Raw genomic sequence first — 25,554 nt, forward strand, 5'->3', positions numbered from 1 at the left:
CACAATGTAGTCTGACAAGGCCACCACATTTATCACAATGTAGTCTGACAAGGCCACCACATTTATCACAATGTAGTCTGACATGGCCACCACATCTATCACAATGTAGTCTGACAAGGCCACCACATGTATCACAATGTAGTCTGACATGGCCACCACATCTATCACAATGTAGTCTGACATGGCCACCACATCTATCACAATATAGTCTGACATGGTTACCACAATGTAGTCTGACATGGCCACCACATGTATCACAATGTAGTCTGACATGGCCACCACATGTATCACAATATAGTCTGACATGGTTACCACAATGTAGTCTGACATGGCCACCACATGTATCACAATGTAGTCTGACATGGCCACCACATGTATCACAATATAGTCTGACAAGGCTACCACATGTATCACAATATAGTCTGACATGGCTACCACATGTATCACAATGTAGTCTGACATGGCCACCACATGTATCACAATATAGTCTGACAAGGCCACCACATGTATCACAATGTAGTCTGACATGGCCACCACATCTATCACAATGTAGTCTGACATGGCCACCACATGTATCACAATGTAGTCTGACATGGCCACCACATCTATCACAATGTAGTCTGACATGGCCACCACATCTATCACAATATAGTCTGACATGGTTACCACAATATAGTCTGACAAGGCCACCACATGTATCACAATATAGTCTGACATGCTTACCACAATGTAGTCTGACATGGCCACCACATGTATCACAATGTAGTCTGACATGGCCACCACATGTATCACAATGTAGTCTGACATGGCCACTACATCTATCACAATATAGTCTGACATGGCCACCACATGTATCACAATGTAGTCTGACAAGGCCACCACATTTATCACAATGTAGTCTGACATGGCCACCACATCTATCACAATGTAGTCTGACAAGGCCACCACATGTATCACAATATAGTCTGACATGGCCACCACATGTATCACAATGTAGTCTGACAAGGCCACCACATGTATCACAATATAGTCTGACATGACCACCACATGTATCACAATGTAGTCTGACAAGGCCACCACATGTATCACAATGTAGTCTGACATGGCTACCACATCTATCACAATGTAGTCTGACATGGCCACCACATCTATCACAATGTAGTCTGACATGGCCACCACATGTATCACAATATAGTCTGACATGGCCACCACATGTATCACAATATAGTCTGACATGGTTACCACAATATAGTCTGACATGGCCACCACATCTATCACAATGTAGTCTGACATGGCCACCACATCTATCACAATATAGTCTTACATGGCCACCACATCTATCACAATATAGTCTGACATGGCCACCACATGTATCACAATATAGTCTGACATGGTTACTACAATGTAGTCTGACATGGCCACCATATCTATCACAATATATATTGGCAGGTATTCTAAATTAGAGGAAAGTGGACAAAACAGTCCAGCTGTAGACAGTGGCGTCACTATAGGTATTTATTATTTTATTTATTTACAGTTTCTTATATAGCGCAGCATATTCCGTTGCACTTTACAATTGGAAACAACAGTGACAAAACAAACTGGGTAGATACAAACCGACATGGAGGTAGGAGGCCCCTGCTCGCAAGTTTACAATCTATAGGGAATAATAGGAGGGATACATGAGGATAGGATTCCATAGCATGGCAGTTCCGCCAGATTACAAGACAGTCCTGATGGGATGCAATTAGATATAAATGCTACTGGAGATTGTGTGGGTGTTCCTGAGTATGATAAGCTTGCCTGAAGAGGTGAGTTTTCAGGGAACGCTTGAAAATTTGGAGGCTAGAGGAGAGTCTTAGTGTGCGTGGAAAGGCATTGCATAAGGTGGGTGCTGCTCGACAAAAATCCTGCAAGTGTAAGTGGGAGCAAATAATGAGTGTGGATGAGAGACGCAGATCTTGTGCAGAGCGAAAAGGTCGGTGGGGATATATTTTGAGATAAGCAAAGAGATATCAGTCGGTGTAGTCAGAGTAATGGCTTTGTATGTAAGTAGAAGTATTTTATATTGAATGCGGTAATATACAGGCAACCAATGGAGGGACTGACAGAGTGGATCAGTAGACGATGAACAATTAGCCAGGAAGATCAGCCTCGCAGCTGCATTCAAAATGGATTGTAGTAGTGAGATTCTTTTCTTACAAAGTCTGTTAAGGAGGCTATTGCAATGTAAGGTACGGGCAAATTTTGGATATGTTTTTTAGATGCATGTAACATTTAGAGACAGATTGAATGTGAGAAACGAAGGACAGTTCAGAATTGAGGATGACCCCTAGGCAGCGAGCTTGTGGAGTAGGATTAATTGTTGTGTTCTCAACAGTGATAGAGATATCAGGTTGGTAACTACTCTTGGCTGGTGGGAATATAATTAATTCTGTTTTGGAAATGTTGAGTTTGAGGTTACGAGATGACATCCAAAGATGAAATGGCAGAAAGACATTCAGAGACACGGAGCAATACTGATGGTGACAATTCTGGGGAGGATGGATAGATTTGAATATCATCAGTGTACAGATGATACTGAAATCCAAAAGAGTTGATTAGTTTACCAAGTGAGGAGGTATAGATTGACAAAAGCAGAGGACCAAAGACTGAGCCTTGTGTTACTCCAACGAACAGAGGTTGTGAGGAGGAGGTAGAATCAGAGAAGCGAAAACTGAAAGAGGGTACTTGTTTCCTATCTGGGCGCCCAGGTTTTCTACGTACGGCACCGTACTGAAATCGGATCGCATCGCATCGTACACATACACGATATTGAACGATGCGATGCGATGCGATGCGATCCGATTTCCCATAGGAAACAATGTTAAATGGCTCAATTTAGCCAAATTATCATAGGAACAATAGTAAATGGGCCAAAAACACCCCTGAACATTGAAATGTCCCCCCAAAAGTAGTTGACGCCACCCCGCCATCAACGTGAACCCGAAGCGTGGCGAGCGCAGCGAGCCCGCGAGGGGCGGCGGTACGCGTCCTCCGACCTTTTCATGCCCTACTATCCACTAGGGCGTGGAGTGAGAATAGAATAGTGTGGCGAGCGCAGCGAGCCACCGAGCCCGAAGCGTGGCGAGCGCAGCGAGCCCCGCGAGGGGACGCGGATACCTTCACAGTTATACGCGTCCCCTCGCGGGCTTCCCAGGTGTCCATGGCGACGCGGACACCTGGGAAGCCCGCAAAGGGACGCGTTTACCTGTGAAGGTATCCGCGTCCCCTCGCGGGGCTCGCTGCGCTCGCCACGCTTCGGGCTCGGTGGCTCGCTGCGCTCGCCACACTATTCTATTCTCACTCCACGCCCTAGTGGATAGTAGGGCATGAAAAGGTCGGAGGACGCGTACCGCCGCCCCTCGCGGGCTCGCTGCGCTCGCCACGCTTCGGGTTCACGTTGATGGCGGGGTGGAGTCAACTACTTTTGGGGGGACATTTCAATGTTCAGGGGTGTTTTTGGCCCATTTACTATTGTTCCTATGATAATTTGGCTAAATTGAGCCATTTAACATTGTTTCCTATGGGAAATCGAATCGGATCGCATCGCATCGCATCGTTCAATATCGTGTATGTGTACGATGCGATGCGATCAGATTTCACTACGGAGAATAGCATGGTGCTCAATTAACTTAGTGGGCGCCCAGATAGGAAACAAGTACCTGAAAGAGTGATTAGATAGGTAGGAAGAGAACCAAGAAAGCGCTGTGTTCTGAAGACCTAGGGATTGTAGTGTTTGTATGAGAAGAGAGTGGTCGACAGTATCAAAGGCAGCTGAGAGATCTATAAGAATAAGAAGTGAGAAATGGCCTTTATATTTAGCAGTGGCCAGATCTACTTTAGTCAGTGCTGTCTCTGTGGAGTGTTGAGAGCAAAAGCCTGACTGACGTGGGTCCAATAAGTTGTAGGAGTTAATAAAGTGTGTGAGTCGAGTGTAGGCAAGTCTCTCAAGTAGCTTGGAGAGGCATGGGAGCTGAGAGATAGGACGGTAGTTAGAAAGACAGTTTTGTGTTTTTTTAGAATAGGAGTGATGAGTGCATACTTGAACAGAGAAGGAAAGAGAGAGAGGTTACAGATTTTAGTTAAGCTTGGGATAAGTACAGGAGACAGAGCTTGACTGACTTGTAAGGGTATAGGATCAAGAGGAGAGTTAGTGGAGTAGGCAGATGAGAAGAGTGTGTCAACCAGTGCGACCCAGCGGTCTAGAAAATAAACCTTGACCTTGACCTTGCTATATTTACTAAAGTGAATTTTTTTCAGAAGTAGCAACATACCTCATAGCAACCATTCAGATTCTACTTATTTATTAAGCACCTTCTAAAATATAAAAACTAGAATCTAATTGGTTGCTATATGAAACATCTCCACTTCTAAAAACCTGCATCTTAGTAAATATACACCATAGACTTTACCACCAATTGGTGTCACCCCCTCGTAAGGTGTCACCCGGTGCTGTCTGCACCCCCTTGTACCTTCTCAGTGACACCACCTGATGAAGGTAATAATAGATCATAGGGAACTGCACAACCCATTTCTTAAAATGCCCCTACACGGTAATGCTATGATAATTTTTTCATTTATTGTTTTTATACCTATGGAATGTTTTATCCATTGTGCTGGACAGTGATTAAGAACTAGTTCATCTTGCTGCGCACAAACCGTCTTTTTGTAATTAGATTCTATTTTTGCATCTATTGTACGTGAACAAGAACAGCAACAGAGGGACAACTGCAGCTCCCTAATCTATTCTAACCAATTGTATTCAGACCTGTATGTTATTGGTGTGTCGTACCCCCCCCACACACACACACACACACCACCACCACTTTTTAGAACACAAGTTTAAATGTTCTTTTTATTGTGTTGATCCTGTATATGTATATTTTTAATGAGCATATTAGTTATGTTATGTTCTTTTGTTTAGTCCGGCTCTCCATTGCCATGTATAATATGACAGTAGAACTGTCGAAAACTTGCAATGTGTAAAGTACAGAGACGGAGAGAAAGCCAGAGGGAATGTGTGGCGAGACGAGGCGTTCACATCACAGCGCACACAGCCCAGGCTGTCACTGAGTGATGATGCTCATTACCATTATACATGTAGGTGGTGCTGCCTCAGTAACAGCAGATGAATTGATGAGCTATTGGGACACCGCATGAATCTGCTGACTCATGCTCCCGCTAATCTCATCCCGTCAAATGTCAGAATTCAAGGAGAATCCCAGTCCTAAGGACATTTCCCTGATGAGCGCACAATATTTATTTTATATACATTTTGTATATTTTATATTTTATTTAGTTGCCCACTGATTGAGAGTGAATAACATTTGTCTAATAAAAATATCCAGATGAATACACACACATATTAGTGTTTTATCTACTTTCTACAAAGATGTTATAAACTTGAGTTATTTAAAACTTTGTGAGGAGACTTTTTTTTTATTTCTTTCCCATAATCCTCTCCTGAAGTCCCCCTGGTGGGACGGTACATTTACTAGGCTTTTCCAGAGTGCCAGGATTTAAGGAGCATCCAGTGCCGAACTGTAGCATGAAGGCCCATGTGTAGAGGTGTGGACATTCTCCAATGGGGTGTGGCTAGCCACCAGAGAGGTTTGGCTAAGCAATAGAGGTAACGGTACTCTTTACCTAGAACGGCGCCCATCGCGACCATCGCGACCATCGTATGCACTAAAAAAACGGGTACGATGCGATGCCCGCGATGGCCGCGATTTCCCATAGGGATCAATGTTAAAAGTCAGATTGGACGCGATTTTAGTGTTAAATGCCTCAATGCCTGCGATTTATACATAGGAAACAATGTTAAATGGGCCACAGAGCCCTAATAGTCCCCCTGAAGTCTTAAATGGCCCCCACAATTTTTAACGCCACCCCACGATCAACGTGAACCCGAAGCGTGGCGAGCGCAGTGAGCCCGCGAGGGGCGGCGGTACGCGTCCTCCGACCTTTTCATACCCCCACTATCCACGTCGGCGTGGAGTTGAGAATAGAATAGTGTGGCGAGCGCAGCGAGCCACCGTGCCCGAAGCGTGGCGAGCACAGCGAGCCCCGCGAGGGGACGCGGATACCTTCACAGGTAAACGCGTCCCTTCGCGGGCTTCACAGGTATCCGCGTCCCCTCGCGGGGCTCGCTGCGCTCGCCACGCTTCGGGCTCGGTGGCTCGCTGCACTCGCCACACTATTCTATTCTCAACTCCACGCCGACGTGGATAGTGGGGGTATGAAAAGGTCGGAGGACGCGTACCGCCGCCCCTCGCGGGCTCGCTGCGCTCGCCACGCTTCGGGTTCACGTTGATCGTGGGGTGGCGTTAAAAATTGTGGGGGCCATTTAAGACTTCAGGGGGACTATTAGGGCTCTGTGGCCCATTTAACATTGTTTCCTATGTATAAATCACGGGCATTGAGGCATTTTACACTAAAATCGCGTCCAATCTGACTTTTAACATTGATCCCTATGGGAAAATCGCGGGCATCGCGTCGCACCCGTTTTTTATGTGCATGCGATGGCCGCGATGCCCGCGATTTTTTACCCCCGACGCCCGCGATGCCAATCGCGGGCGCCGTTCTAGGTAAAGAGTACCGAGGTAACATATGTACAATGTGTAATTCAAGTGCACAGTCTGGAACCTGATCCTTAGAGGAGGAGGCAGGCAGTAGGGCCCACTGGGGGTTTCTCCTACGCGCCTGTGGGCCAGTCTAACCCTGGAGCACCTACTGTATATTACCAAGAGGCTGTGGAGTTGGACAGTGTGAGGACACCAGGCAAATTTTTTACCCACTAAGCAGTGGCAGACAAATATGCCCTATGTTCCACAAAAGGTGGTGGAAGGGTTATATGAATGGCTGACTGACAATGTCAAGATTGAGAGTCAAAAAGTAGAAACCATATGGTCAACAAACATATGGTCTACATGATCAGAAAGTGGACACAAGCAACATCGACATGGCTAGGGTCGATACATTAAAAGGTTGACATGAGTTTTTGTGGAGTTTTAATATTATGAACTTTTTCATACTTTGCCATCTACATACAAGACATTAAAACCCCAAAGAAGTGAAAGCGCATGTTGACCTTTCCATGTGTCAACCTTTTTGCTTGTGTTGACCTTTTCCCAGTGCCGACCATGTGATTGTCATCCTTTTGTGGTTGACATACATCATATTGTCGACCTAATATAACACACCCGGTAAAAGGTCAAACAAAAGGAACGTCATCATAAGGTGTTTTGGTTCTAAGTCATCATCGTGTTTTGGTTCAGATTCGGTTTTTCGTTACAATTGAAAAATTCTATTATAAAAGGATAATCATTGATTTAAAAAAAAGCTAAAATCATGTAATATTTACAATCCAAAAATTAAATTTGGATTTAAAATCCAAATTCTTCACAGGATTCGTTTTGGTTCAGATCTCCTCGGAGAGTCGGATTTTTGGTTTGGATTCACAAAATTGGGATGGATTTGAATTTATGCAGAACTGATCTGCACATTTAGCTAAAATACAGAACATAAATTCTATGACATTTTGTCCATGTTAAAACCTTCATTATCAATTCATATTTCTGTATTAGGAACAAACAACAACTTGTTTTTGCAAGGGGAGCCCTGGCACGGTAAATTGCAGCGAAGCAGTGATACATTATGCTTCGTAACCCAGGGCTATAGTAAATAGACCCCATAATGCTAACTTGTGTGCAAACAATGCTCATATAAAATATGCTAGCACACATGATAAATGTTAGCATTAGGCTGTACCAGTGGCGTAAGTTCGTCCCAGGGGCCCGGAGGCAAGATGAATGCTGGTGCCCCCCCATCTCCCAACACATATTCGTATACATATATGTATGGGGCTTGGAGCATTCACCTTGCCAGCAGACGCCCTGTGAGAGGATATAGTGCAGCAGGAGCAGGGGGGGACATCCGGTGTTAGCAGGGGAAAGCCGGGCGTAGCACATGTAGATGCCCGGCGAGGGGGGGAGAGCCAGCGGTGACAAGACATGAGCAGGGGAAAGCCGGGCGCACAAAATGTGGATGCCCGGCAAGGGGGAGCCAGCAGGTACATGGCAGAAGGGGAGAGCCTCTGTGGATGCCTGGTGAAGGGGGCAGGGGTGGGGGGGCAGCGCTGACCCAGCAGGTGAGAGATGCTATATAAAATATGTCTCTCAACCTCACAGGCTGCCACTGCAGCGTCTCTCACCCGGCTCCCAGGTCCTGGCTCACTGCTGCTTCAGTGATAGGCTCGCTCACCCGGTCCTGCGCTGGCTGCGGGCTGCCTCCCGCCCGACTCCAGGTGACAGGGAGGACTCGGAGCAGGGGAGGGGGCACTGCGCTGTGCCGCTTCACGGCCATTCCATACAATAAGGGTAGAGGGGGGGGGGACAGCGGAACATTAGGAGGCAATGGAGCCAGTGCCCCCTTTGAGGCTGCCGCCCGGCGGCATTTGACTCCATCGCCTCCGGGAGTTCCGCCACTGGGCTGTACCACCAAACGGCCGCAGTTTCCTGTGCACAGTCGGGAGGTTGGAGGACAGCTCTCCTGCTTTGCTGCCCAGACCCAGTCCCTGCAGGTAACAATAGACTGTGCATGCACAGGGCCCATAATATGCATGCACAAGGTATACTTGCCTACCCTCCCGGAATGGCCCCCCCAGGAAGGTGGGCAAGTCTCCCGCATTGTGGCCACAGCCCCTGCTCCCTCCTTCCCTGTGGTAAATATTTCCGAAGTTCACGGGTCACACTGCCTAGCGAGCGGGTCTGAATTAGGCCCTCAGTAATACAGGTGATAATGTTTGTAATGTATTACCTTTGGCATCGTTCTCGCTAATAATAATCCTGTAAAATTAAAGGCTAACGCTGCGCCTCACCTCTGTGGGGGAAATTCAAGTGTTTTGATCACCGTCGACTACTACATGGTACCCGAAAGAGCAATTTAAGTGTTGCTCATTTCGGCCATGCACAGCCGCCAGCGCTGACACTGCTGTAACATGACGGGCTGTAATCTAGTTTAAAAATAATGTCATGCATTGAGATGTATGAAAATCGATGAATCATTATTATTTGCCTATAAGGCAGAATATTAACACCATGCTTGATTGGTTGAAAACATATTGAGCTGAATGGAAAATACAGCATAAGAATGAGCAGGTCCTGTGTGATAATCTGCTGGTAATTTCTGTATTTGATTGTACATCAAGATATAATTGCGCCATCTGGTGGATGATTATATTCTAATTACAAACTTGAATATATGACATATACAATGACATCCAGACTGAATATTATTCTAGAACCAGAAGATCTGAAAGCAATAACGGTACATCTGTCAGAATGAACTTAGGTCTACAGTCATTAGGTCGACCCCACTAGGTCGACTGGCAGGAAGGTAGACCTGACTTAAGGTCGACATGGGCCAAGGTCGACATGACTTAAGGTCGAATTTGCATAAAGGTCGACATGAGGAAGGTCGACTGGTCATAAGGTCGACATGGGTTTTTCACTGTTTTTTTATCCGAATGTCGACACAGTCGACATGGACACAGTTGGCAATGAGAATCGGACCCTCACCTCGCTCGCTTCGCTCGCGATGCTTCGGGCACGGTGCCTCGCTGCGCTCGGCACACTATTTTATTCTCCCACCACGCCCTAGTGGATGGTAGGGCATGAAATACCGCCTGTCGGCACATGTTGGCTCAAAAAACAGTGAAAAACCCATGTCGACCTTATGACCAGTCGACCTTCTTCATGTCGACCTTTATGCAAATTCGACCTTAAGTCATGTCGACATTGGCCCATGTCGACCTTAAGTCAGGTTGACCTTCCTGCCTGTCGACCTAGTGGGGTCGACCTAATGACTGTAGACCTAAATTAATTCTAATAGATGACCGCTTCCCGTAATAGCATGGTGCCCCTTACGTAGTTAGCGTAGCATTCCTGTCAGAATCAGCGTAGTGTTCACGCGGCCAGTGTAGTTAGCGTAGTCAGTCAGAAGTAGCGTAGTAAGCGTAGTCAACGTCCCTGTCAGAAGTAGCGTAGTGTTTTCCCGTGGCCAGCGTAGTCAGCGTCCCTGTCAGATATGTGTTCCCGAAACACCCCCACTATCCATGCCAGCCCGAAGCATGGCGAGCACACGCGTTATGCGTCCCCCCGACCTGTCCATACCCCAACTATCCACGTTGGCGTGGAGTTGATTTAATTAAGTGTGGTGAGCGCAGCGAGCCACCGTGCCCAAAGCGTGGTGAGCGCAGCAAAGGGGGGTTTGAAAAGGAGGCTCTCCCTGAAGCACGGGCAGGGTTGCTGTACCCTGCCGCAATAATACTGAGACTTAGGAGCGTCTGAGACGCACCTGCGTCTCAGACAGATGGAGCGCCTCTCTGCCGGTGCCCACATGATCCCCTCTCCACCGGCGTCCACCAGCACAGGGATCTGGCGGTTACTGGCACTGTGTGAGAGGCGCTCACTATTCTTGCCATGGACGCCGGGGACAGAGCCGGGCTGCTGCGGAGTCACTACGCTAACTACGCTAGGCAGCCGTTGGACTGCCGCGGAGTCACTATGCTAAGTACGCTAGGCAGCCGTTGGGCTATGCTGACAGCATAGCTTAGCCTATGCTGAAAACATAGCGTAGCAGGGCGCCGTGCTATTAAGTACCGGAAATTGTTTTACAAAATCAAATAAAAATGATATTTTTTTGCAATTGATCTAGAATATTATGTTCTATTATCTAGTGAGAAATATAAGAGAACATGCAGGGACATACATATATTGAGCCAAACTGAAGCAATGCTAGGTTTATTTTGAATCAAAAGTTCATAAAAGTGTAATTTTAGCCATTTAATTGCAATTTAAGTACAATTATGACGAACATTTCAATATATGTATTTTATTATGAATAGTACATACTGTACATATGAAACTACAGGTTCATTTGTAAATGGAAAGCTGGCCCACAGCAGAATAATTAATGCCCCTATACACGTATGAGATTTGGGCCGATTTCACCCGATTCCAATGGATCGGGCCAAGAATCAGGTGAAATTGGTCAAAATCGCATATGTTTGACATCGGATCCAATGCGATGCACGGTCATCAGATCAGAGTTGAAGGTCAGACCTGCCTGCACATCTGACCTCCAACTCGGACCCTCTCCTGAAGGTGGGGAACAAGGTCGCATGCAATACATCACATACGAAACTACCCCATTCGAAGGTCCTTCCCGAGCAGCTCAAGGGGGATCGGATGGCTATACACTGTTGTGAGCATGCTGTGTAGCTATGGCAGAGTTGCTGTACTACAGCAGAGATGGAATAACAGAATGAACAGGAACAATGCAATGTAATCAATGTGTCCCATAGAAACCACTGTTTCCCATTTTCAGTCCTCTAATTGAATTGGAAGCCCTGTGGCTGCCATCAGTTGAATTCCCTATGGCTCTGGTGGCTTACGTATAATGGACATGCTAACTAGCTAAAGGGGTGCATCCCAGTTTCGGATTATGGGGGGCTCAGGGGGTCAGTACCCCTGGGCCCCCTCTATCTAGGGCCCCCTGTGGTCTGCATGTATTTTTTAAGCTAAAGATTTTGTGCATGGGTGTGGGGTAGTGCAGCAGCTTTATTTATCTGCCAATGTGACAATGATTAATGGTGCTGAGCAACTGGAGCCAAGGCACGCTGACTGCAAAAGTGTGCAGTGCATTACTGGGAGTTCACCCATGAGACTTTGCACAAGAGGTCAGAGGCTGGGAAGCATGTGCTGGGCTCTGATTGATGGAGCACATCATTGATGGAGCTCAACACATGCCCCTCAGGTCCATGAAAGACAGCAGCATCAGCAGCCTCGTCATGGGAGGGTTTTTAATCAGAGGCAGCACTGAGCCTGTGAGGTCTCCTATAGAGTAAAGTACAGAGGGACAAACACAGGCTTTTCATGTGGTATATATATATATACATATACATATATATATATATATATATATATATACAGCTTCTATGGGCGGCACTCACTGCATCAAGAAGACTCGAACACAAGGAGTAGCCTACGAGAAGACGGGTAGTGATCAACCCTTAGCTCGACATTTTTATGAGGCAAAACACAATGTGTCATCGCTCAAAAGTATGATTATTGATCACGTACCTACCTCTCTGAGAAGAGGAGATAGAGCATTAAAGTTGTTAAGAAGTGAGGCATGTTGGATTCAACGACTGGGGACATTGTCTCCTGGAGGGTTGAATGAGGCCCACGGCTTACACTGTTTCTTATAATGTGTTTTCTATTATTCGCTTGATATCTTTTTGTATTCTCTAATTGTTGTACTGATGTATTTCATCCATTCACATACAAACCTGCTTTATTCTCTAGCGATTAACTTTTGGATATGTTGTAGCGGGGTACCGAACGGGATAGTATACATCATCATGTAATTGAATATCTGTGGTACTGATGTGATTATATTATGATGCAATATTCCTTTCATGTATTACATTGTTATGTTTTTAGTTTGTATATTTATGTGTCGCCCGGGAAACCGGTGGCGTGGTGTGAGACGTAGGACTGTGACGTATCAGCGGAGCGCGTTGTTGCCTGGATTTCCATGGCAACCGGCACCGTTAGATGACGTGGAGATACGGTACCGCCGCGGCTCGGACGTTCGGGCGTCCTCGTGCACTGGGGGTTGGGTATGTATAAATTGAGTGTGTTTTTATGTATTTGTTGTATCCTGATGACGGAGTGTTAATAAAGCTCCGAAACGTAGATTCTTCAACTACTCCTTGTGTTCGAGTCTTCTTGATGCAGTGAGTGCCGCCCATAGAAGCTGTATGGATTTGGAATCCCGATTGGGAAACCAGGGAAGGCACCACTCGAGTTGAATATTTTCGAGGTGTGCTGGCCAATACTGTGACTATATATATATATATATATATATATATATATATATATATATATATATATATATATATATATGTATATCCCCCACCCTGCAGTTACCCATTGACCAAGATTATACTGGCTTTACTGTGTTTTGGCAATGTAATATTCTCCTGTGCAGTTTGTGGCCAGTAATGACAAGTGGGAAGGGGCCCCCCTGCCTAAAGTGACCCTGGCCCCCCTAAAGGCTTAATCAGACCCTGCTGCAACCAATGTACTCAAAATCTCCGTCTCTGTATGTAAGCCGCAAATAAGACATGCAGACGGTAGGCGACTTTGAATATAAAACATTGGGTATGGCATTAGCATATTTTCACAGTGCCGCTACATACAGAGGCCCAGTTCTGAATATAGCTGTTATAAGACTTTTCCATGCACTATAAAACAAGTTATTTTGCCCTAGTATCTTGAGGCAACATTTTAATATCATCTCTACATTTTTTATTATGTCTATTATTTTGTCTAGTGGTTACATAAAAATAAATGGTCAGCTACATTATCTGCCATACAACGTCTGAGCCATACCTTCTGTCTGGCTTCTCTGGGAAATGCCAAATACGCACCTTGGCTCAGATAACTAGCTGCCAAAGGCAACTATTCTGTATGTCTTGTAAGAATTAATCATATGGAACCTTGTTAATTAAATTGGATTCTAGTTGAGTAAATTAGTCCAAAATTATGAATTCAAATTACGTGGCAGAAACATTATTCAAAGACATGTAAGCCGAACTTGTGTTCTTATTGTAACTTCTCTTTAAGAGAAAGATTTCAGAACTCTTTACTTAGAAAACATATATAGCACCTGCTAAGGGCTATGCCAGCCTGAGAATAAATATCCCAGTTTTAACTAAATAGATTTTCATCTTTAATTAACGTAGGCAAACATTTAGTATTCTGAAGACTTGGATAAACTTTTGTTTTAATCCCTTACTACAACACATCCTTAAACTGCAATTAGATCATTCTGCAGTGTTCTATTTTGTACATACAGAGCCATTAGCAAAGTGTAGAGGTGATACAAGGCTTTCATTTCCCAGAACTCAGTCTCAGCTGTAGAAGTGTGTTTTTAAAAACAGAAATGAGGAGCTGATGAGGTTCAGGCAGAATTAAAATTTTTAATGAGTGTAATAATTAGTCATCTTTATCTATGGAAATTACAAAGCTGCAACTTCACAGATTCCAGCAAGGCTATAAAGGGTGTGGTATAGGGTTCCGGCAGTCAGGATCCCGGCAGTCATTAGTCTGTGGTCGGGATCCCGACTGCCCGGACTCAGACAGCATGGTAAGTGCAACAAAGCCCCTTGCGGGCGCAGTGGCTCGCTGCACTCGCCACCTATTCTATTCTCCCTCTATGGGGGTCGTGGACCCCCACGAGGGAAAATAGCGGGTGGCCGTCGGGCACCTGTCTGTCAGCATTTTGACAGTCGGGATCCCAACGTCGGGTAAATGACTGTCAGGATCCCGACTGTCGGGACCGCGTCCGGCACCCGGCTATAAAAGCCAAGGTAACCGGTGACTGTCCAGTGATCGTCCGGCAAATTGCAGTGTTATCAACATTCTACAACCATTTTCCTGCAATTTAAAATGCATGCTTCCTTTTATATATATACAGTATATATATTGCCTGTGTGCCGGACCTATATTCTATATATATATATATATATATATATATATATATATATATATATATATATATATATATATATATATATATATATATTGGATGCCGGCACTCAGCTCCACATGTAGAAATTTGCGCCCGGTGCCCTCGGTGAGGACACAGCATCAGCTGGGCCCAAATGGATATAGAAATGGTGTGCCGCGGCACTCAGGACTTAATCAAGGGACAAGTAGCCACTCGAATGATGTTTCAGCCTTTTTATTAGGCTCTTCTGTTTTTTGAGAAAAGCCTAATAAAAAGGCTGAAACGTCATTTGAGTGGCTACTTGTCCTTTTATTATTAAGTCCTGAGTGCCGCGGCACACCATTTCTATATATATAGTCCAGTGGTTTGACCGCACTCTCACTTGTGGGAAAGAGAGAGTATCGGTGGGGTGCGCATAGGGGGTACAGACAGAGATCCATGCCTCCAAATGTAGAGGAAATTCTCCCAGCAGGGTATGTGCACTCGCCACAATATCAAAGAGAACTTGCTCTGATAATATCCAACTTTTTCTTTATTTCATATGGAGATATCCAATAGTTTTATGCCATAAATTTTTAGAGCCCCGACGTTTCAGTCCTACATCTGGACCTTTATCAAGGAGCCTGAAAATGACATAAAGCAAATCACTACAAGTGAATGCATAATGTGATTTCAAATATACGGTATAACATACAAACAATATCATAACAAAAAAGTTAAAGCCATATACTTACATAGGCACAATTGTACAAAGTATGCAACAGCACAATACTGGCAGATCAGCATGGTTCAGGAACACCAACCATGTCTGAGACTGCCCAGGCCCGGACTTATATACCCAAAAACCGGAAGACACATGTGTGGCAGTTTTCCCGCCATTTCGCGGACATCGCCGCTTTTCCGGAAGTGCGTCACCGGAAGTGTGCATCTTAGAACCAAGTTCTCATAGAGAGATGCCGTGGTACCGTATGTCCGGTGCCTGGCACGCACACTCTAATGGCTTTACAAGCCGGAATTGGGGAGTATAAGCAGGTGACACACATAGGTGACCCGCACCCAGAGATACATCATGTGACCGGAAGTACGGTCCGTGTCTCGGCAATAATCATTCTTGCTATCGGCGCATGCGTCATATGATTACATGCACGTAGGGTATATCTAGTGACCTGGTGATTTGGATAACGCTGGGGACCTGCTGTTAAGATACCCTCAAAGTATTATTCACAATGCACGTAATAAATCAGTGAATCAATATATATAAAAAATTTATAATTATATATAATTATATATAATTATCCAAAAGGACAAGACATTAATATAGGTCCATTTAGGTATCATATATTTAGTATACATCTGAGGGTATCCAGCAGGACAATTGTATAGGACAAGCGATACTGTACATATAAAATAAGGAATTGGGTGATGAACAAATAATTAATTAATATATACAAAACGACTCTCTCACAGCCATAAATGAGTTTACATGAAAAAACATAAAAATTACTAGAAAAATCCAAGAAAAATCCAAGAAAACTGCCGAAAAATTTTTTTGGGAAGAATTTTCAAAAATATTCAAAAAATCTTGTGATTGTAGTTATTGTTATTAACCACCACGGGTCCCCTAATCGTATATATAGAGAGAGTGTCTCCTACGTGTAGGAGATCAATGATGTGCACAACTGTGTGCTAATTATATCTTCACTGGTAGTGTGATCCCTTTCATCCAATTTTCTAGCGCAGGAAGATGTTCAAGGGATTATTTTCGTTCAGGCCCTTTGGGGTGAGTGTGCCCAATTGGTGGATCCATCTGCTTTCCTTCTTCTTGAGGAGGAGAGCTCTATCACCACCCCTTGGTGGAGGAGTCACCCAGTCAATGAGGCGGCATCTTAGGCTAGCAATTTGGTGCCCTGCTGCCAGAAAGTGTCTTGGAATGGGTAAATCAGTTTTGTTAGTCTCAATGGCCGCCCTGATGGAGTTCCGATGATTTGCCATTCGTTCGCGGAACTTTCTGGTGGTCATTCCCGTGTAGGCTAAGCCACATGGACAGGTCAAAAGGTATATGACATGGTCCATGAGGCAGTGCTGAAGAAAGTGTATTTTAATTGGTTTCCCCGAATGTGGATGGGGTAACGAGGGACCTGACAACATACCATTGCACGTTGTGCAACCAGCACAACGATAGCACCTGGATTTTTTTGAATATATGGTTATCTGTGGACTAGGACTCAGTGTTGGACGCATTCGAATTTGTTTGAGGTTAGGCCCCCGCCTGTAGGCCATCATTGGGGGACCGTGGTGGTGTAACTTCAGGTGCTTGTCCAATGCCACTATGGGCCAATGCCTGTTGAGGCTTTTCTGAATCATGGAAGATGCATGATTGTATGTATTCACATATAACATGCGTGGTGTCGTATTTTTTGGTGCCCTCGAGGCTTGCTCACGTGTCGCCATATTATGTCTAGCTTTTTTCAGGCATCTTTCAAGGTTACTCAGTTGGTAGCCTCTTTCAATGAAGCGACTGGTCATCTCCTTGAGCTGCACTTCCATTCTCTCTGGCATGGTGTTATTGCGGATGACACGCATATATTGGGAGACCGGCAGGTGCTCCTTGAGCGCAGGGGGGTGTTGACTGCTAGTGGATAGAAAAGTGTTCCTGTCCGTTACCTTCCGGAATAGGCAAGTGTGAATCTTACCATCAGCTAATGAGACATTGATGTCAAGAAAATGGATAGAATCGGACTGGATATCATGCGTAAAGCGTATAGGGCTATTCTTGCCTGGCAACAAAAGAGTTGCCAGGCAAGAATATTTTGACTAGATCGCTGGCTGTCTAGTCAAGATCTCTGCTATTCACTGCTGAGGGAGATATTCACTAGGCAATCTGCAATGAATACCAACCAAGTATGTTAATTCTAGTATAGTCAAATACTGTAGATCAAATCGCTTAGTCAAAATCGCTGTTGTATCTAGTCAAATCGCTTAGTCAAAATTGCTTAGTTAAAGTCGCTAACTAGCAAAAATCGCTCCGTGTGTACACCCCTTAAGTGTACACCCCTTTTGTCCAATGATAGTCTATGATCTAGAGGTGTACACACAGTGAGATTTTGGCAGGAGATTTTGACTAGATAGTCAAAATCTCCTAGAAGGTTATCCAAAATCATCCTATTATTCAATATTGTCTAGCATAGATTGCTTAGCCTAGATTGACTGTGCGGTCATGGCAATTTGACTAGATCATAGACTACTTAGGGGGGTACACACCAGAACGATTAGGGCTCAATTCCATCAATCTGGATCCAATTCCGACAGATTGGATGCAGATTGGATGTAGATTGGGCATGTTTTTGCATGATTAGATCCAATTCCGATCCGATTCCAATCCGATGCGCGTCCCCGCTGCCGTTTGGTCGTTTTACAGATCCTACCTGCTGCAGGTAGGATCTGTAAAAGATCCATTCAACTGGATACAGACTCAGATCAGATTGGGATCAGTTTGGATGCAGATCGTTAGCAGATTGTTAGCAATTCGTGTGCTCCAACAGATCGTGCGACCATCACACAATCTGCTAACAATCTACTAACATTCAGGATCGTTCTGGTGTGTACGGGGCCTTAGACAAAATCGCTTAGTCAAACTCTCCAGTGCATCTAGTCAAAATCTCTCTCAAAATTGCTTAGTCAAAATTGTCCATTAGCCAAAATCTCTCCGTGTGTACACCCCCAGAAAACTTGGAAGAGGGTTGTCATATTTGTGGTGCACCTATTTGCATTCAAATGTAATTTTTATTGGTACTTTTTTCCTAGCATGGCGCCCAGATTTTCTACGTACACTAATGTAGTGAAATCTCATTGCAAGCGCTTTTTGCATGACACTCGATGCGATACGATTTTCCATATTTTCATATATTTCAGTAAAAGTTACAGTTCTTAGTTAACACATGTCGTCTTTACTGTCTCAGATGTATGATATGGCTGGTGTGAATGTGTTCCTAAAACACCCCCACTATCCACGCCACCCCAAAGCGTGGTGAGCGGTGGCGGAACGCGTTCTCCGACCTTTTCATACCCCCACTATCCACGTCGGTGTGGAATTGATGCTATATAGCGGGCCCCGAAGCGTGGCGAGCACAGCGTGCCCCGCGAGGGGACCTGCATTACTTTACTTCCGCATCCGCTCACCACGCTTCGGGCTCGGTGGCTCGCCACACTATATACAGTCAACTCCACGCCGAAGTGGATAGTGGGGGTATAAAAAGGTCGGAGGATGCTTTCCGCCACGCTTCGGGGTGGAGTGGATACTGGGGGTGACGCAATGGCATAGTAAGCACCCATCACATCACATGGCATGGGTGCTTATACAATGAAATATCGCATCGCATCACATCGCATTTGGTGGCATGCGATCCCATGCGATATTTCATTGTATAAGCACTCCTGTGCACTTAATATGGACATCGCATCGCGATTTTCCTACGCAGAATAGCCCACTAAGCTATTTGCTTAGTGGGCGCTGTGCTAGGAAACAAGTACCCTTTTATTATTTATATATAAAACTGCGAAATAAAAACAATGTAAGTGACTTAGAAATAGAAAAAAGATTTATTGTGTTAAAAATAAGGTGGTAAGCAGGCAGTGCACTCTATGTAATGTATATTTATTTCAATAAAGGTTGATATGCGTTTTATTCTATGTGGCTACTTTTATGCGACTTGTGTTTTATACATATTTTGTGTACATGAATTATGTTGCACAGCACTTGGCAGGGGGGTGGCGCTCTGGCGCTCACCCGCTCCGGCGGGGTGATGCGGTGGGAGATGCAGCTGTAGTGTCGCGCTCCATGGGGGGGCCGCAGCTCTGGCCAGGCTGTGTTGAAGGTGTTGAAGGGAGATGCGGGCTCCAGGGGCGGGGGTAGAATCACTCACCATGCTCCCAGGTGCTCTCCTCTGCGCCGCGGGACCCTTCCTGTTCCTGCTGCTCCTCCTGGCTCCTGCTGCTCATTACCGCCCTCCAGTGGCCGGCTCCATAGGCAAATGCCTAAAGCTGACTAGTGGTGGCGCCGGCCCTGGGCGCCTTATATCATATTCCACATAGATGCTCAAAAATGCTCACAAATGTATGCTGTGTGCATCAATTCTCCTTACAAAACTAACTGGCAACAGTTGACACACAGTATGACCTATTGTACCACTAGGACATATTAAATTCTGACTTATCACACATATAAAAATTAACGGGCCGTTTTTTACAGGGGGACAAGCCGTGCACGGCTTGTCCCGCTGTTGTGGGTCCAACGGGAGGTCAGGTCCTCCCCCGTGTCAGATCAGTCACCCAGCCGCCGGATGCCTGCCTGTGCAGCTGTGTTTAAGCCGGAGTCGGACCCAGGGGCAGGGTGACTTTAGCCCGTCCCTGCGATGTGCTCAGCCGGGTGTCGGGGGATCTGAGCATGCACGGTTAGCGCTGACCTCCCTGATCGCACTGCCCCAGTACTACACTACAGTTCACCGTGCCAGTTTGCACCCAGCGTAGGCACATGCGCAGAAATGAGCATGTGCATTACAAAACCTTGCTCCCCTGTGCAAACGCACGGGGGAGCGAGCGGACCACAATAAGGTCCTACAATATGTACACTACAATAATTCCCCAATGCAGTTTCTATTAACACCCCTAAAGTCCTATAAAAACCTCCTTTGTTCCACCTAGAGCCCAAACTGGGACAACTGTACTTTGGATTATATATGGGGAGGATGTATGAAGCAGTGATAGAAGTGGAGAAGTAAGACAGTGGAATAATGTGCCATGGCAACCAATCAGCTGCTACATATAATTTTATAGGATGTATTTGATACATGTTACTTCAAAGCTGATTTGCTGCCATGACACAATTCTCCACTTGCTCTCTTCTCTTATCACGGCTGCATAAATCTACAGATGGAGCAGCTCCCGTCAGAGCTGCTCCTGGTGATCGAATCGCCAACTGCCAGCCGCCGGAAGGGGGAGCGCGCCTCGTTCTGATGGAGCCCTCTGTAGCCTGCTGAGGCTCCCCCACTGCCCCCTTCCTGAAGTGGAGTTGGGCAGGGAAATCACTCTCCGCCACCGCGTTGATGGGGACGCGCGTGCGTGTAAGACGCTCATGCGTCGCAGTCAGATGCAGCGCCTCTCCACCAGCAATCACCAGCTAAGGGAATCTGGAGATTCCCAGCGCTGGCTGAGAGGCGCTCCATCTGTGTGTAATAATTGGTTACTAGGTAATAAGGACATTATTTTTTTACAATTCTAACTGTGATATTAGCTTAAAGTGAATCCTCCCCTCTCTGACCAAACGGGAGTTATGTGGGTCTAAAATCCTGTTGTTAACCTTCCAGTAAAACAGTGGCTGGAGTCATCAATGGTTTCGAAACTGTTTTTTTATGACTTTTATTAACATGGGACCATCTTTAAGTAGTTTTTGGTTCAGTTTCCCAGAATATTGCACTGAGGACCGATGTTTTGTGTCTGCACTTGTGCAGGGTGTGAGCAGGCACGGCGAACTACATGTTTACCATCCTGCTCACACCTAGTGGTGTGGGCGGGAGGCGTGGGGCACTGCCCATGGGAACGGCCAGAGTTTCATGAAAAAGCTGGGCGTTCCCATGGTAATCCCCCAACGACGCGGGTGCGGGAGGCGTGCAGCTAACATCAGCAGATTTCAGCTACCCACCTGCTTCCCGCAAAGGGGCACTCACAGATCAGAGACACCATAGAGGTGTCTCTGATCTGCAAGCGCTGGAGAAATCATTCGATGGTCGCCGAACATCGAATGATTTCTACCCTGCACCCAAGACTGGGAATTGATGATTATGTAAATCATCCATTCCCAGCTGTTCGGAGTATCCTGGCGTGCATGGGTGGGCTGGCACTGTGGGCAGCAGGCGGCCTTTAGTCCACATGCGAAGCTGTGAATTTCTCAGCGTTACATGTGGACCAGAATAAGGTCCTAAAAGAGGTCCTGAAAAATCTTGCAGTGTGTAAGTGTAATGAGCACCAAATGGGCTGTCTATTATGCGGGGGAGGGGTCACCTATGCGGGGGAGGGGTCACCTGTTAAACAAATCAGACTTCACAGACTCATTGGCACACCAGGAATCTTTCTATGGGCCGTATATCCAATCAATCCATGCCTGCCTCACACTGGCATCACTTTATAGTGTGTTAGACAATTAGTTTATGGCCTATTATTATCTTAGCCCTGATCACAACTGGGAGGGATTTGGAACCATAGTTCAACTCCGCATTTTTGGTACTCGGAGCTTTGGGCTAGATCACACAAATGACTTTGCACCAAATTGTCCCAAAATGAAGGTATGCTGTGGATGTTCTACATTTTATTCCACGTTCTGGCGCATATTAAAATGCATTGCACCCCCTGCATAATTTGAGTTTGTTAAATTGGATTTATTGAGTACAAGTTTGGTAAAATGCATCAATATATTAGGACGATTGGAAACCTATGAAATATATTCTGACTTTAAAGTTAGTGAATTCTCTCTGGCGCAAGGGGAGTATTTTTGTGGTCATGTACAATAAATAAATCAATGTTCTTAACTTAATATAACAATTAAAAGGTATTATCCGACCAGAGACTTGTTGACAATGTTGGAGTTAAATCCTTGTGGGTTTTATTTACACAGGCCAGTACAGAAAGAAACATTTCTCATATGTTCCATGAAGATAGATTTACTAGCTGCCAGCATCAGCAGAATCGCTAATGCAATTTAAACACATTTTCTATTCCATCATACATTTGATAACTCTCAAACCTCCCCAGAGTTGAGCGTATTATTGATGAGCTGTGACTTGCTGTTTAGAAGTGTAAGTTGTATTAATTTTCCAAATGAATGAGAAAGTTTGGGAACAAAAAGGTAAAAATATTTGTCAAAAAAAGTTGTAGTCAACGAAATGTGTTTCTTAATTTTTATTTACCAGTTTTTATTGAGGCTTTCAATTAAAGGGGACATGCAAATAATTGAAATATAACTTTATCACGTCCATTACAAGAAAGTTTCATATGGGTTAAAAAATTAAGGTAAAGATAAATATATTTTGTAAATTTTTTTTTTTTTTTTTGGTTTCTAATATCAGTTATGGAAATCAAGGGCCAAATCATTGCTAAGAACATCTAACAGCAAAAATTAAGTAGGAAAAAAAATACTTTTGATAATTCTGTGATTTAATTCAAACAGACAGAATAAATGGAATATGGACAGTCGACTGACGGAGGAGATTCAGGTGGCCGGCGGTGAAATCCTGGTTGAGGGAAACCCAACAGGGGGTCAAGTAAATATACACTTACCTTGAAACATAGAAACCCTAACCCTCCTTTTCTACAGCCTAAACCTCTTCCCCGCTCCTCCCTTGCTAAGTCTTACCCTAACACAGGCATGTCCAAACTATGGCCCTCCAGCTGTTGTGAAACTACAAGTCCCATCATGCCTTTCCACAGTTTTGCTATTAGGGAATGCTAAAACAATGGCAATGCATGCTGGGATGTGTAGTTTCACAGCAGCTGGAGGACCATAGTTTGGGTATGCCTGCCCTAACCCTACCAGCTAGTGCGTAACCATAACCCTCCCTCCTCTAGCCTAACCCATACCCCTGCTCAGTGACTAAAGGTGGCCATACATTGTTCTGACTTCTCGGAGCAGTGTATGACCTTCCCTGGGTGGCAGTGGGTAGATACAAACCGACATGGAGGTAGGAGGGCCCTGCTCGCAAGCTTACAATAGGGATAATAATAGGAGGGATACATAGTATGGCAGTCCCATCAGATTACAAGATGGTCCAAGTATGAACCAATAAGCTTTTAACTAGCATTTTACAGGATGTGTTTGAAAAAAATATATATATAGTAGAAGCTGATTGGTTGGTACTTTATCTCTCTGCAAGCTTTGATAAATATCCAACTAAACCTCCTACAACTTCTGGTGCCGCATCTCTATTTGCCTCCTTTGGTATTATAGCTTCCTTCGATGCAACATACTTCGCTTCTTGAATGACAAAACAGTTTTCTGTATATCTGTATGATGTTTTAATCATCATATTGATCTGTTATTTGCCAGAGAAAGTTTTCAGTACTTGTTTAGGCCATGAGGCAGTTGAAGGACACTCCTGAGGACTGTTCTAACAGGCCCCATTTTCATTACGTCAATTAAAATTATTTTTTCTGCACAGATAAAGTTTATTTTCCATACTTACCCCCTGGTCAACCTTTAAAGCACCTATTAGAGGCAGTAAAATATCTATTGCTGCTTCCATTACAAAGGGAAAGTAAATGCCAATTGATTTATTGTCTTCTCAGAAAGTGCCATCCATCAAATCATCTCATCAATCCTGAGGCTCCGAGCAGATATTGAAGCATTGAAGACTTGAGGAAAGAATTATTGAAGGTTACAGGAAAATCTTTTATTTAGCGTGAATGGGAGCCAATCAGAATCAGTTCTAGCAAGAAAACTGAAATGACCTGTATCAGTTTTTATTAGATACAGTACCTTGATGGGTCCTTGGTGAGTACCCCTAAGGGAATACCTAGGTATGACTGGCAGACGACTACCAGCGGTCAGAATAGTGATGCTGGCATCCCGATGGAGTGAATCCCAACAGGGTTCCGGTAAGTATACTTACCTTCCCCATGCGCCCGCCCCCCCCCCCCCCCCCCATGCACATCGGGGGGTGATGTGGTGGGAGATGCGGCCATAGCGGCGCGCTCCATGGGGGAGGGTGTTGGAGGGAGATTCGGGCTCCAGGGACGGGGATAGAATCACTCACCATGCTCCCAGGTGCTTTCCTCCTGGCTCCTGCTCTCCTTGGCGCCGCGCGACCCTTCCTGTTCCTGCTGCTGCTGCTGGCTCCTGCAGCTCATTACTATGGATGGGTAATCATATGATGTTTCATCGGTAACATCGGATTTTTGGTTCCAATGTTCGATGTTTATCCCTGCAATGTTGAGGATCCAATGTTTTCTCAACATCGCTACATTTCTCCCCCGATTTTTTTCTCAATTTTCCAATGTTTTTTTCTTTTGTGTGTCACTGTGTGGTGCTGCCACTGCTATCGACAGCCAGCTCACTCCTGGTTTTATATCCATTGACAACTTAAAAACAGATACAAAACAGTAACACACACCGGGCCAAAAAGTGATAAAATGGAGATTGATAAACCACCAGCCAATCAGCTCCTACCTGACATGTCACAGACTGTGTTTAAAAATGTCAGGCAGGAGCGGATTGGTTGGTGGTTTATCACTCTCCACTTTATCACTTTTGAAGCTTAGTGCATATGGCCCTGTGTGTGGTGATGATACAGACTTCAGTTGAGAGAGGAGAATAGAGAAAAAAAGATTTACTAAAGAGGAAGTGATAACATTAAACGTACTATATAGTATACTCCTATATTGCAACAAAAAAGGCCAGTTTTTCAACATACAGTATGTTTTTTTTTTGTTATTTTCTATGTTCAACGTAAGTTATTTGCCTGTTCTTATTGTTATAAATCAAGTTAAAAATGGTACTTCCTCATCTTTGCGGCCACCGCTTATGCTATGCAACTTATCTAGCATACGGCGAGCCGCGAGGGTTATTTTCCGGGTCCACGCCACCATCTATTAACTTTAGTAATGTTGTAGCGAGCAAAGCAGAGCGAGCCACCGAGCCTGAAGCGTGGTGAGCAATCGTGAGGGGACAATCGCGATTCACATAGCTGCTAACGTAATTGGTGTAAGCGGTAGCCGCAAAGACGAGGAAGTACCTTAAAAATATTTAAAGATAGCAGATTATGAGCTGCTGTGAGTTGCTGCAATAAAGTTTTGCTAGTTAATGCTTCATTTTATTCCCCTCACTAATTTTTTTTTTTATTTCCCTCAAAACATGAATCATATATCCAATGTGTGTGTAAACTGTAA

This window comes from Crinia signifera, chromosome 5 (assembly GCF_055691185.1).
Source record: "Crinia signifera chromosome 5, ASM5569118v1, whole genome shotgun sequence".
Taxonomy (NCBI): Eukaryota; Metazoa; Chordata; class Amphibia; order Anura; family Myobatrachidae; genus Crinia; species Crinia signifera.